At 40.1% G+C, this 15,073-nt stretch overlaps 2 pseudogenes; one reads left to right on the forward strand and one right to left on the reverse strand.

Moving 5' to 3' along the window:
* Nucleotides 1–8,094: 8,094 nt before the first annotated feature.
* On the reverse strand, nucleotides 8,095–10,803 carry LOC118670811 (annotated as a pseudogene).
* On the forward strand, nucleotides 10,802–12,229 carry LOC118670814 (annotated as a pseudogene).
* Nucleotides 12,230–15,073: the final 2,844 nt, after the last annotated feature.

Consider the following 15,073-nt stretch of genomic DNA (forward strand, 5'->3'; position numbering starts at 1 on the left):
AATCACTGATTCTAAAGAATGTGACATCAGCCTGGCCAGCATGGCTCAGTGGTTGAACATCAACCTATGAACCAAGAGGTCACCGGTTTGATCCCTGGTCAGGGCACATGCTCAGTTACGGGCTCTATCCCCAGTTGGGGACATGCAGGAAGCAGCCAATCAATGATTCACTCTCATCATTGATGTTTCTGATGTTTCTTCCTCTCCCTTCCTCTCTGAAATCAATAAAAATATATTTTTTAAAATGTGACATCAATATCATCAATATTTCAAAAACATTTTCTATAAAGTAATACAATATTTGTTCAATCAGTGAGGAAGGCCTTCACTTTTTTCAGGTAAGATAATATAGTGTCTATTTGGAAATAATGCCATTTACTTTAAGATTTAGAAATGAGGAAATATTTTTTATAAAGAGTGATATCAAATAGTATGTTCTGTGAGATCGTATATGCACCTCATATATATATATCCTTGCTTTGTGGGCTGGTCTTTCAGTTCCTATTTCAGGAATTCAAAAACCAGCTTCTTGGATTTTGGACTTGATTTTGAGGTTTAAGCAGATAGAGCACTACCTACTTTTCTGGAATGACTTTGCTTGGATTGTACCCTGTGAAATATTCCAGATGTTGTCTGCTAGTTCTGAATCTACCTGTATATTAAAATATACTGGATATCTCTAAAGATACCATCTATGCTGCCTGAAAATAGATTAAGCTTATATTTCAAGTCTGCTATTAAAGCTACAAATGCTACCATAGAAAATCTCCTTCAAGATCGTCCTGGTACAACGGAAAATGCTCCTGGGTTGAATGTTCTTTTTTCTTCCCTGTTAGATGTTGCTCTTCTTTCATCTTGGTCTCAGCCCAGTCCATGCTTTATTAAAGCCAATTCATTGTGGACTGGTGAATTAAAAAGAAACCAATGACATATGAAAGAACTTTCTTTCTCACAACCCTGGCTTCATAAAAGACAAAATCTCTTTATTGATAACAATGCCTGATGTTGAAGCAGTGCTTTAGCTTTTCAAAGCCTTTGGTTCTACAGGCATTCTTTCCTTGGAGCTCTCTGAGGAAATTATCACAGTGAAGTGCTTGTAATTATCTGCTCCGGCCTCTTAACTATTGTGAGATAGCCCTAGGATCTCCATTTAGGGCAATAGATGTAACTAGGCTTCAAGTTATCCCATTATACAGCCTTGAAATGAATTGAAATTTTCATTCAATTAATATTTTATTCAATTAAGAAAATACTGTAACCCGCTTAGAGATGCAATACCTGCTCTAGCAGCTAATGGCTCTAACCCAATGATAGCAAGATGGCAATGTTACTTATCAACACTATCCACCTCTTCCTATTGGTCACTTTTGCCAAAGAGGTTGGACAGCAATATGAGTCAATTATTAAGAGGCTGGTTTAAATCCATTCTTTTTATGCAACAGATACCCTTACATAGCAATGGAGGGTTTAAAGCATCCTTTGAGTTTATAGCTGTTTTTCTAAGTGTGAAGATCATTATGCTCAAAGTCACTACTCCAGATCTACCAAATTAGATTTTCCAAGGGATTCAGATGCCCAGGAAACTGTGGGAGGTACCAGTTTCAAAATAACCTTTATCTAAGAAATGATTGCAAAAACACGGTTCAATTTTATTTCAAATATTTATGAACTGAATAGTGCCCTACCTGCTAGATTCTCCAACAGAGATACAAAGAGAGAGAAGAAAATAAATAAATAAATACCAGATGCTTTGCATATTTTTCTCTAAATCTTTATGACAAATGTATGAGATAAGTTATAGATTCCCATTTTACAGGTAAGGAAACTGTGACTTAGAAAAGCTAAGTCACCTGCTCACATAGCTAAGAAGTAATAGAATTCCAGTCATTCTGGCTTCTTATCTCATGCTCTAACCACTACCTCCACTGCCTTTATTTTCTCCAAGTGAGATAAGATCTGTGTCTGGAGCAGAATACAAGTTAAATGTTGTCTGTGCCCAATGAGGGTATAGATAGATCTGGACTAAGTCAGGAAGACTTCAAAGAGGAAGCAGGAGGACAGGTAAGATTAAGCAGGTGGGAAGAAGGAGAGATGGTATTATAAGTAAGAGGAAGGATAACACAAAAAGATAGTGTTGCTCTTATTATCAATAAGTATCTATTAAGCACTTAAATGCCAGGCACTTTTTATATACTTTAAATGTGTTCTCACAGTTAGTCCAATCCTCACATCAGCCAAATGAGAGCAGTGATTCAGTCTCACTTTGACTTAGCTTTTTAAGGCCACCTGTCATAGAGACTAACTAGAGCTCCATCTACTTTCTCCCTACTGTATTTCAATTCCTTCCATCCCCTTGTCCCTTGTCCTCAACCACACCTCAGGGAGGAAATGCACTGAATGTATCTTCTGTAGACAAGTCCAGATGTTGGTCATGTGGGGCCCAATATAAGCAGGGGTCCAGCCACATTGCAAATGCCATGGAAAACTTTATTTCATGTTCTCAAGTAATTCTGATGTATGTGGGATTGTGAAAACCTCATTTGAAATGGGCTAAATTGTTCATGATAATTTAAATGTTCAGGCCTCTTCAAAAAGTTCCAGGTCACATTGTTCTGTTCCATGAACTTGCTCTCATTGGAGCATGAATCTGATGTGTGGCCCTTTGTGTGAGGTTCTGAAGGGCTCTAAGGGGAAGGCAAGTGCTCTCAGAGGGAGTCAGGTATGGTGGATGCTGCTCAGAGAGGCAGGACCACTTCTCTTCCTCATGGTTGCTTTTAATGTTTCTTTGAAAAACTTTACACTAAGATTTACATGGAATGGGAACTGGCCTTAAAATAGTAAAATGATCAAGTGTGGTCTCACTTCTATGTCCTCTCCCTCTCATCCTTTGCACCCAGCACCTTCATGTTCCCAGGCACCAAAGCCTTCTGTGGGGCCTAACCCAAGGAGCCAGGTTTGTGGTGTAGAACTGTTTCTTCTTCTCTCACTTCTTTGCAATCTCTCATCATGACATTTATTTCAAAAAAGTTCTGGAGGATGGAATTTTGAGATCAGGGTGACAGGGAAGTGGGGTTCTTGGTGAGGGCCCTCTTCTAGGTTATATCCTCGCAAGACTTTCCTTGGTGCATTCGGGTGAACACACACACACACACACACACACACACACACACACACACACACACACAGATTTCATGTCTCTTCTTCTTATAGGAGCACTTTAATCCCATCATAAGGTCCCTACCTTATTGACCTCATCTAACCCTGATTACCTCCCAAGGACCTCACCTCAAAATACCATCACATTGGGAATTAGAGTTTCAACATATGAATTTGTGGGCAAGGGGACACAAACATTCAGTTCATCATACTTGTGGTCCTTGTCAGGGTGTTAATGCCCATGTCCCTAGAAAGTGCCCCCAAGAAAGTAACTTCTTATTGATCTAGTCATACATTCCAGTCCCCTTGATCAAGCACCCTCAAAATCTAGTTCCAAGAGTACTTGTTCTACTGACGGCAGGTACATTCCAGCTAATTTTTAAAGCTCTTTCAGTGTATAATCTCTTTTCTCTTTTATCAGGCCCACCAGGGTCCATCAGGTTATGCTGAGATTTAAACTGCCATCCACCTGGCAGCCAGGTGAGGAAATGGGAGCAGCTTCTGTTTTGTGGAGATGAGGTCTCTTCAGCATCTCTTAGCACAGGGGAAGTGCTAGCTTGTACTAGGAAAACTCTGAGGAATTCTTCAGAGACAGCCATTCAGATGTCTCCCTGCCATGTTTCAGGGTACCAGGTTTTCTCAATCAGGGCCCTGACCTTAGTGTGACAGACTTGCCTCAGTGAACACTGGGTGTCTCTGAGCTCTGCAATTCTTTCTAAAGACACTGCTCAGCAGGATCTCTTTGAAAGCTATCAAAGGCTCTTATGGTTAGCCTTTAACTGCTTGTCAAAGGCCCCCAGTTTTTCCTAGGAAGGCTGCCATCGCCATCTCCTTCTCAGCAGGGAATCAGTACAACTACAGGCATGCCTCAGATATTGAAGATTTGATTTCAGACCACTGCAATAAAGCAAATAGCACAATAAAGTCACACAAATTTTTTGGTTTCCTAGTGCTTATAAAAGTACACCATACTGTCCTGACTGGTTTGGCTCAGTGGATAGAGCGTCAGCCTGTGGACTGAAGGGTCCCAGGTTCAATTCCAGTCAAGGGCATGTACCTTGGTTGCAGGCACATCCCCAATAGGGGGTGTGCAGGAGGCAGCTGATCGATGTTTCTCTCTCATCAATGTTTCTAACTCTCTATCCCTCTCCCTTCCTCTCTGTAAAAAATCAATAAAATATATATTTTTTAAAAAGGGTGAGAAACTAAATATAAGAGCATTTTTTTAAAAGTACACAATACTGTAGTCTATTACATATGCAATGGCATTATGTGTAAAAAATATATACATACCTTAATTTATAAATACTTTATTGCTGACTGAACCTAAAGAATTTCACTCTTGGAAGAGATCTTAGAGTTACAGTTTCTAACCTGCTGTTTGATTCTCCTTTTCAAACCCCAGCGCCATGACTTGTTATTCCTTAAATGCTGCCACAGTCCAGGAACTCACCACACCCATAAGCTGAAAGGGCGAGGGCTGTGCCCTCCATCTTGTCCCGTACCCTCCATGTTGGGGCAGCCGCCATGTGCTCAGGAGAGTACCTTCTTCCCGGAAGCCCAGGCCCCTGCTGGCCACTCCCAGGATTTCTTTAAACTAACCAATGACAATCAAGGGACATGCGCACCATGCCATAGAGATGACCACATCCCGTGTAAGAAGACCCGACTGGCGCCTGGCCAATCGTCAGGGCCCACAGTCAGCTCCCCTCCCCTCACTCCACCCCCTATTAAAACCCTGTTTTTCCCACGGTGGGGACACTCTGCTTCCGGTTGCTGCGTCGGCCAGGAGGCGGAGCTGAGCTAGCTCAATAAAGGACCCTCTGCTTTTGCATCGGACTGGCCAGCTCTCTGGTGTGGTTTTCTTGGGGATCTTGAAATCTGGGCACAACAAAGCCACACATTCCATCTTCAGTTAAGTCTGGCAGCCAACTTCCTCCTCAGACTGGGTTGATAAGTCTACTTCTAGCCTTCTGAATGGTCTCACTGCCCTGGATAACCTTATGTTCATTCTACTCACTGCTTCCCAGCTGGTATATCTTATAAATATGAGTAGCCCATTGAGGATTCTACACCAGGAAGTTAGTGCTGAAGGCAAGTAGAGCTTCATCCTATTTGGGACCTCTGAAGGACATTCCACAGTCAGCACACCTGAGGGGCAAGGAAGTTAGGGTATCCACCAAAACCCACCTATCATTGGTCAAAGGTTACTTTTAGGGGCACATTGATTCTCTGTCACTTTTGTTTTGCATTATGAGCAAAGTTAGTGTGTTGCTACAGTCAGAACAAGTGCATAGTAGGGGAACCTTTGCATGTAGAAATCTGTGTCTGAGAGGATATGAGCAGGACACCAGCAATATCTGCTATAGGGAGTGGGGATGGGGAGAGCGAAGAAAGTGTTAAAATAATGATCTCAGCTACTGAAGAGCAGAAACAGAAAATAAAACATACTTTATTGCTAAAAATGCTAACAATCATCTGAGCCTTCAGCGAGTCATAATCTTTTTGCCTTCAATTTGTAAAAAGTGCAACATCTGTGAAGTGCAATAAAGCAAAGCACAATAAAACAAGGTATGCCTGTAAGTAGTAACGAGCCAAGTCCACTGCCTTTGTAGACATTTCCCTCACCCCAATCATATTTCAAATGCTGACAAATTGCTCCCTAAGGGAAGTTCTCCTCACTAGAGCATTTTCCCATGTCCCCACTCACGAAAAGTTTAGTACTTGAACCTCCATCCTATGCCAGGCATTACCCATTCCCATAAGCTACTCAGGATGGTGCCCTCTTTGCTTTATGGGCTTAAGCCCATTTTACAAGCCCATCTTAACTGCTTTTTCAGACCACTCCTGGCACAACCTGTGTTAGTTTGGGTCCTTCAGGGGTTAGATGTGCAAAAGATTTGAGGGAAATGCCTCTGTCGGAATGCTTCACTCTCCCTTCCTGCTCACAGCACAGCTCCTAGACCAGAAGCATTAGCTTCACTCGGGAGCTTGTTAAAAATGTAGACTCCCGGGCCCCATGCCAGTCCTACAGAATCAGAACCTGCACTTTAACAAGATGCCAAGTGATTTGGTGTGCACTTTAAATTTTAGCTGCTCCAGTCTCATGTACCTTGAGCAAGTGACTTAACTACCTCAGTTTCCTCATCTAACAAATGAGGAAGAAGGATAAAAAGCTAAGAGCCCTACAGCTCCTAAATCCTCAAATTCTCTGCTTCCACTCCTTCTCCTTACATTCTCAGGTGCCTTGAATTGTGCCCAGAATTATCCCGCAGTCTGACAATGAAGGCAGGGGGAAATTGATGGCTAATACAATGATATATCTCATCTCTTTCAATATTAATAGCTGTAAATGAGAATCTTTAACTCAGGAGGGGCAAGGCGCTGGTTTTGCAGCCTGGAGTCATTTGATCTCTCTTCTAATTGAATACCAGACCTTTAGCCGAGTTCCAGAAATACGACACTAGCACAGAGACCCATTCCACAAAAGGGCTCTGAGATGTGTCTTGTTCACCAGAGTGGGGGTGGAGGGATGAAAAAGTCACCTCTTTGTGGGAGAAAAGAAGCATTCGTTTGGAATCAGCTGATCAGAGTTCAGGTTGTAGCCCAGCCTGTGTTCCTCAGTGTGCTCATTGTGACTAAGGAGGGGTAAGAGCACCCATGCCAAGAGTCACTATGAGGCTCAACAAATACTCAGTGTTTTTTTTATTTTGGTCAAAATTCATTTTTGCTAATAGAAAATAAACACTTATTCCACTTTCAGTTGTCATACTTGAGGTTTCTAATTAAAAAAGGAATTTAAAAGAATCATTTAATAATCCTGTTTTAAACAAAACAATGAAACTGTGGCTTTAAAAAAAAAAGCAGTCAGCACCATTTACTCATAGGCATTTCAGAATTTGTTCTTCAGTTTCTGGAACTTTGCTTTCTATAAAGGGCAGGAATTGCAGAGCTATCTGGGACAACCAATGAGAAGTGAAGAAATCATCATGAAAGGAATCAGTGAACACTCAGCAGGGTAATTTGGACTGTAAACACTCCCCTTCCCTCTACATTAACTTGTGAAGAACGTGCTTTGAAGCACTGAAGTATGAAGAGTCAGACTGTTATTTGCTGTTAGAGTTTATCTTTTTAGCTAATAATAACTCTCTGGCATAGATGCTATTGGTCTTTAATGTCCTGTGACTTTTAGAAAATGTTGTAAATAATTTGTATTTAATTCAATTTATTCAGAAATTAAATATGTTTAATAAGGTTCACTACTTTGCCAGAGTATCTGCTGGTTTACTACCCCTCTAAAATATAAATAATACATGTAAGTAAATCATAGTCTTAAAATACACTTAGAATGCTGCATTATATAAAGCAAAATATATTTTTAACAAAATGTCTATAATTAGATGCAGCTGAGAAAATAAATCCAAAGTTATGACAGGGGAGACTCACTCTCCCTTGAAGCTGTGCTACATGGAATGCTTTCAAAAGCATGGGCCCTTAAAGCCATTCAAGGAGAGGTAAGCAGGCACCATCTCCTCATTCTTTACTATAAGATTCCAATTGGGGCTGGGCCAGAGATGAACATTTCTAAATACTTCAGAAAAGTCCACAGAAATGTTAAAAGACTTTTAAGCAAAAGAATGTCTGTCTTTCTGCATCCACGAGTAGTAGTGCTCATCAGACTTTCCTAATAACACAAAGGCAAAGGCAAGTCCATACACTTGATCAGATGTCAAAGGAATGGGAGGTGGATTCTTAGGTCACCCTTAGTCAGAGCTTCTTCTGGCTTTTTCCTATATGCTGTTCACCAATATGAGTCAGGTGGACCTTTGTGAGAGAAGTGTTTGGTGGCCAGGACCTCTTTGGGGCATTTCTTTCTAAATGGAATACACAATAGATAAGAGAGTAGAGAAGGTAACACAGGGAAGCTACTCTTTCAGTTCAGGAGTTGATGAAGCCCATACATGCATTCAGGAAGTCCATGGGATTCTCTAGCTGTGGGTAGTGGCTAATGTGGTCATTCAGAATCAACACTGTGGACCTTGGCAGTTTTTCCTGTACAGCGCCAAAAACTTCAGATAGGAATTCACTGGATTCAAAGGCCCATAGATAAAATGAACTGGCATAGCTACAGAGCCAAGAGCTCCCACCCAGCATCTTTAAACCTCTTCCTCTGATGGATGTACTATAACAGACTAAGTTCCCATCATTGCTGTATATCACTGTCCACATATCCCACAGCTCACATTCAGAGGGTGAGGTATATGGCCCAAAGACTGGGATGAGACTTCTACAGAATACAAAGAAGTTCATCAATAGTATGAGGATGGGTGACAGCATGCCTTTTGAGAAGCTTTTGGAGAAGAAAAAGATAGTGAGTCTTGAGAAATATACCTCCATTTGACAGACAGAGACTCCTTATGGTAAGCTAATCAGATTGATTCTGCTTGAACCTATTTTAATATAATTTTTACATGACACAGAAGCCTTTATAAGAAAATGAAGACCTGGAGAAGTTTATTGAAGATTTGATGAAAATTAGAAAGTTGTGTGAAAATGTAATAGGACAAAGGGTATGAGCTCCATATTTTGGGGTAGCATGTCCTGAACCCCACCATATTTAAAAGGATATTTATTTCAACACTGTTTATAATAGTAAGAACTTGAAGGCGGAAGGAGCCCTAAAACTAAGTACTATTGATAGAAGGATGGTTAAATAAATTATAGTAATCCATACTATTATACAGTTATTAAAAAGAATAAAGTGGCCCTAGCTAGTTTAGCTCAGTGGATAGAGAGTCAGCCTGGGGACTGAAGGTCCTGGGTTTGATTCTGGTCAAGGGCATGTACTCGGTTGCAGGCTTCTCCCCAGCTTGGGCCCTGGTTGGAGCACATGCAGGAGGCAACCAATCAATGTGTTTCTCTCACATCACTGTTTCTCACTGTCTTTCCCTCTCTCTTCCACTCGCTCTAAAAACCAATGGAAAAATATCCTCGGGTAAGGATTAAAAAAAGAAGAAGAAGAAAGTGGACCAATGATACTGGAATAAAAGATCTCTAAAATAACATCAAATGGAAAAGAGCAAGTCACAGATGCTTCTTTGCAAAACAAAACAAGATAAAATAACCACTATATTAATATATGTATGTATATATGCATATGCATGAAAAACAGCAGTGAAATGACTAGAAAATTTTGTTACTAATTGTGAATAGGGGAATGTATGTATGTGTGTGCACGGGTGCGCATGTGTGTGTTGGGTGATGGCAGGTGTTAGGGCAGTGGTTCTCAACCTTCCTAATGCCGCGTCCCTTTAATACAGTTCCTCATGTTGTGGTGACCCCCAATTTCATTGTTACAAATTGAACATAATTAAAGCATAGTGATTAATCACGAAAACAATATGTAATTATATATGTGTTTTCCGATGGTCTTAGGCAACCCCTGTGAAAGGGTCATTCGACCCCAAAAGGGGTCTCCACCCATAGGTTGAGAACCGCTGTGTTAGGGGGTCTACCATATTTTATTCTACATCCTTTTTGTTGTTTGAGTCTTTTACAAAAATGCAGTTATGTACTGCTTGTATAATAATATACAATTTCATAAACAACAATATTTTAAAATTGAAATTTTATCTTCTTTTGGGAAAAACACAATAGCATAAAAAGTCTTAGGATATGCCTGGCCGGCAAAGCTCAGTGGTTGAGCATCAACCTATGAACTAGGACAGTGGTCGGCAAACTCATTAGTCAACAGAGCTAAATATCAACAGTACAGCGATTGAAATTTCTTTTGAGAGCCAAATTTTTAAACTTAAACTATATAGGTAGGTACATTGCTATTAACTTAATTAGGGTACTCCTAAACTGGCCTTTGCTAAAAATGTCCTCAATCTGATTGAGATACGTTCGCTGAAGTCGACCCCTTCCAATTCTCCCATCCACACTTGTCTTGTATACTTGCTTTACTAGGAGGTCACAGTTTGATTACTAGTCAGGGCACATGCCTGGGTTGTCGGCTGGATCCCCAAGTGTGGGGCATGCAAGAAGCAGCCAATCAATGAGTCTCTGTCATCACTGATGTTTCTATCTCTCTCTCCCTCTTCCTTCCTCTCTGAAATATATATATATATATACACACACACACACACACACACACACACACACACACACACATATATATATTTAAAGTCTTAGGACATATCAGTTCTGCCTCTTAAATTCTCTGGACCATTATTCCTTATCTATAAAATGAGAACTTGAGCTATATTATCTAACTTCTCTATCAATTTTAAATTTCTATGAGCCTATAAAATATAATTTTTCACTTTGTTATTTCTGTATTTTTATTTCTTTTTTGTTGGAGAGAGAGAGAGAGAGAGAGAGAGAGAGAGAGAGTGAGTGAAAGAGAGAGAGACTTATTTGTTGTTCCTCTTATTTATGCATTCATTGGTTGGTTCTTGTATGTACCCTGACCAGAGATCAAACCCACAACCTTCACAACCTTGGTGTATCAGGATGGTGCTCTAACTAACTGAGCTACCTGGACAGAGCCTTTTTGTATTTTATTTCTAATTTAACAATTACTAGGGCCCCTCTCTTCCTCAGCCCTTCCTACGGAGGTGGCAGCCATCTCCTACTTGGCACCATGACTGCCCTCACACCCCTCATGAAACCCAAGATTGTCAAAAAGAGGACCAAGAAGTTCATCTGGCACTAGTCAGACCAATATGTCAAAATTAAATGGAACTGGCAGAAACCCGGAGGCATTGACAATAGGGTGCATAGAAGATTCAAGGGCCAGATCTTGATGCCCAACATTGGTTAGGGGAGCAACAAGGAAACAAAGCACATGCTGCCCTGTGGCTGTCGGAAGTTTCTGGTCCATAACATCAAAGAGCTTGAAGTGTTGCTGAAGTGCAACAAGTCTTTTTTTTTTTTTTAAATTAAATCTTTATTGTTCAGATTATTACATTTGTTCCTCTTTTTTTTCCCCCCATAACTCCCCTCCTCCCAGTTCCCGCCCCACCCTCAGCCCTCACTCCCCACCCACTGTCCTCATCCATAGGTGCACGATTTTTGTCCAGTCTCTTCCCGCATCTCCCACACCCCTTTCCCCCCCAGGAATAGTCAGTCCATTCCCTTTCTATGTCCCTGATTCTATTATAATCAACAGTTCATTCTGTTCATCAGATTATTTATTCACTTGATTCTTAGATTCACTTGTTGATAGATGCATATTTGTTGTTCATAATTTGTATCTTTACCTTTTTCTTCCGCTTCCTCTTCTTAAAGGATACCTTTCAGCATTTCATATAATCCTGGTTTGGTGGTGATGAACTCCTTTAGCTTTTCCTTATCTGTGAAGCTCTTTATCTGACCTTCAATTCTGAATGATAGCTTTGCTGGATAAAGTAATCTTGGTTGTAGGTTCTTGCTATTCATCACTTTGAATATTTCTTGCCACTCCCTTCTGGCCTGCAAAGTTTCTGTTGAGAAATCAGCTGACAGTCGTATGGGTATTCCCTTGTAGGTAACTGAGTTTCTTTCTCTTGCTGTTTTTAAGATTCTCTCATTATCTTTTGCTCTTGGCATTTTAATTATGATGTGTCTTGGTGTGGTCCTCTTTGGATTCCTTTTGTTTGGGGTTCTCCACGCTTCTTGGACCTGTAAGTCCATTTCTTTCACCAGGTGGGGGAAGTTTTCTGTCATTATTTCTTCAAATAGGTTTTCAATATCTTGCTCTCTCTCATCTTCTGGCACCCCTATAATTCTGATGTTGGTACGCTTGAAGCTGTCCCAGAGGCTCCTTACACTATGCTCGCATTTTTGGATTCTTTTTTCATTTTGCTTTTCCGGTTGGGTGTTTTTTGCTTCCTCGCATTTCAAATCATTGACTTGATTCTTGAAGTGCAACAAGTCTTAATGTGCTGAGATTGCTCACAATATCTCCTCAAAGAACCGCAAAGCCATTGTGGAAAGAGCAGCCCAGCTGGCCCTCAGAGTCACCAATCCCAATGCCAGGCTGCACAGCGAACAAAATAGACAGATTGTGTACACATTGTATTTGTATTAATAAAATCATAAAATGCTGCCAAAAAAAATTATTAGTTCAATCTTACAGGCACATTACCAATGTAACAAATAATTTTTTTTTTGTCTGAGTAACTAAATTATGTATGCCATGAGTGTGGCTACCTACTTTTACATTTAAAATGATAGAGTTTAGTTTAGTTCTTTATTTTACCAGAATTACTATAATGCAATATGATTACTGCTATAAATTAGGTATATGTGAAAAAGTATGAAGGAATATATAGAAGGAAGCCTCTGACTATGTTTTGGGTGATCAGAAAATGCTCCATAAATATTTAATCTCAGTTCTATATTATTAGTAGAAATTCCAGAATTATGCAGTAGACTATTATCTCCAAAATAGGAACATTAGTCATCAAAAGCAATAGCTGAAGCACCAACCCAAACATAGGAATAGAAAGTTAAAAATGTCCTCTGGGATACAGACATTGGGGAAATAGAAAGAGTTCACAAGCTCAAAAGCAAAGCAAGAATACCCACTCTCCCCATGTCTGTTCAATACTGCAGAGCAAAATGACCAAATAAGATGCCCCTGCAGTGGAGGCAGAGAAAAGTCAGGTAGGGCAAGTAAAAATGCTCTAAGCCTTGGGAGCCCTCCAGAGGTAGGCAGGTTGCTTCTGGGGGGAAAAAACATGGGAGGGGGGGCGGGGCGGGGAGAGGAGGAAGGACCTACTCACAGTCTACACAATTTCCCAGGTTATTAGTGCTACATGGCTGTACAAAATGGGAATTCACTCTGGTAGTGTTGCTCAGGAAGTATTCTAAAGGCTGTGTTTTTCTTGCTGTGATGTTTGTAATGGTTACAAACTTCAGTTAGTCTACCCAGTTTAAGCAGTTTTCCTTAACAATGCCTTTGTTTTTGCTTTTAACCTCACATCTCCATAGGGCAATCAAGTATTACTTGTCAAGAACAGAGCCCACACTATGAAGATTCCCAAATAATTAGACATAAATGCCAAACATTTAAAAAAGCACAGATATTAGATACCAATCCTTCCTCTCAAAAACACAGCCCACCTTATGAGACATATCTAGAGATTATTGCAGTAGTGGAGCTTGAAAGCATTTACTTGGTATGAAGCAAGGAGGAAATTTAGCTACTATTTTATATTTCACCCCTTCTATGAGTAACATGGTTGCGTCTAGTTTTAGCTAAATCCTTGTCTAAACGTCCTGTCCTGTCATTGTGGATTCAAGATCAGGCCACTGATGGAACTTAATGACTCCATAAGAAATAGGGATTCATCTGTTCATGACAGTTAATTTCCAGTACTATTGCTTTGAGGACACATTTGGTATTTCTAAATATAATGCTTATTAAATAAAAATCAATATGTTAATTAACTTGAAAGTGTTATCTGATTTCCTAGTTGGTATTGGTGATATTGTGATTAGTAATAAGAAATATACATTTGGTCTTCATCCCCTTTTCTTGGCTCACAGCTCTGAAGAAACCCTTTGGAAATCCCTAAGTGATAAGAGCAACAATGATATCTTTTGTTATGTTAATGAATGAACTTGGCCCTGACCCAAGGATAGGGGCTGATTGTCAATAGGAGCCTACCTTGTGTTCAGAGGATTGGAACTTTCAGTCCCACCCCCTGATTTCTGGTAATGAAGCCTCAATAAAAAACAAAAAAAGGACAGCTCACTGGCGCTTTTTTAGAGAGCCACCTTGCCAGTCCCAAGCTCCATGAGGACAAAAGCTCTTTGTTGGGGACCTAGCCCTAAGTATTTCTTCATCTGGCTGCTGATTCATATCCTTTAATATTCTTTGTAATAAATTAGTAATCTAGTGCATAAATGGGTTTTCCTGAGTTCTGTGAGCCATTCTAGCAAATTAATCAAACCCAAGGTGGGAGTCAGAGGAACCTCTGATTTATGGTCAGAAATGGAATCTGATTCTATCTCTGGGTAGAGTGTCAGAATTTAGTGTCTAAGAATTGCTTATTGGTGTGGGGAAACTACCACATACACGCACATTAAAATTGGTACCAGAACCTCTTTAGTATTAATGCTGGTTTCCAGTAGCAAATGCTTTGGAGTGAAAATCACTTAACTTCGGTAATATTTGCCAAGTTTCCCCCATTGTGTTGTTTTAATTTGTGTGACAAGTTTCACCTCACAAAGTGCTTCCTCCTGCTTGGTTCTTTTAAAACACACATTAAAATCTGTTTATATATTAATTTCTGCTAGAATCACAGACGTCTCCTCCTCCATGTCTCCTCCCCAAAGGACTAAAAAGGCCTCTTGAGTGGCTATATATATCGTTATAAACACTTAATTACTAACTATGCCATAGTTAGAGTCCATCTGGTCTGTACTCTCCATGCCAAAAGCAAATTCTTTCAAGCTGTGCATTTTTACCATTAACTTTACAGTGTGGCTTTCGAATATCAATCAATTCTTTAAGAAATGCAAATGTTATTTTCCCTTAACTTAGCAGTAGCCCTGGGAAATACATATGTATAATTCCTTCCTGGCTGTGCACATTCTGTGACAATAATGAAAGCTAGAAGCCAGCTTGCTATTGGAGGCCATTTAACTTTTTGCTTTCCTCTTGGTGCAGCTAGGAAGACAGTGAAAGTGTCTTTATGCAGGCTATTCACAGGATTAATCTTTTTAAAGAAAATTTTTAATTTTTTATATTTTTTTGTTAATCTTCACCCGAGGATATTTTTTCCATTGATTTTTAGAGAGTGAAAGGGAGGGAGAGAGAGAGAAAAAAAAAAACACAAAACACATTGATGTAAGAGAGACACATTGATTGGTTGCCTCCCGCACACACCCCTACCAGAGCCAGGGATCGAACCTGGAACCCAGG

The sequence above is a fragment of the Myotis myotis genome, unplaced genomic scaffold (assembly GCF_014108235.1).
Source record: "Myotis myotis isolate mMyoMyo1 unplaced genomic scaffold, mMyoMyo1.p scaffold_m19_p_16, whole genome shotgun sequence".
Lineage (NCBI taxonomy): Eukaryota > Metazoa > Chordata > Mammalia > Chiroptera > Vespertilionidae > Myotis > Myotis myotis.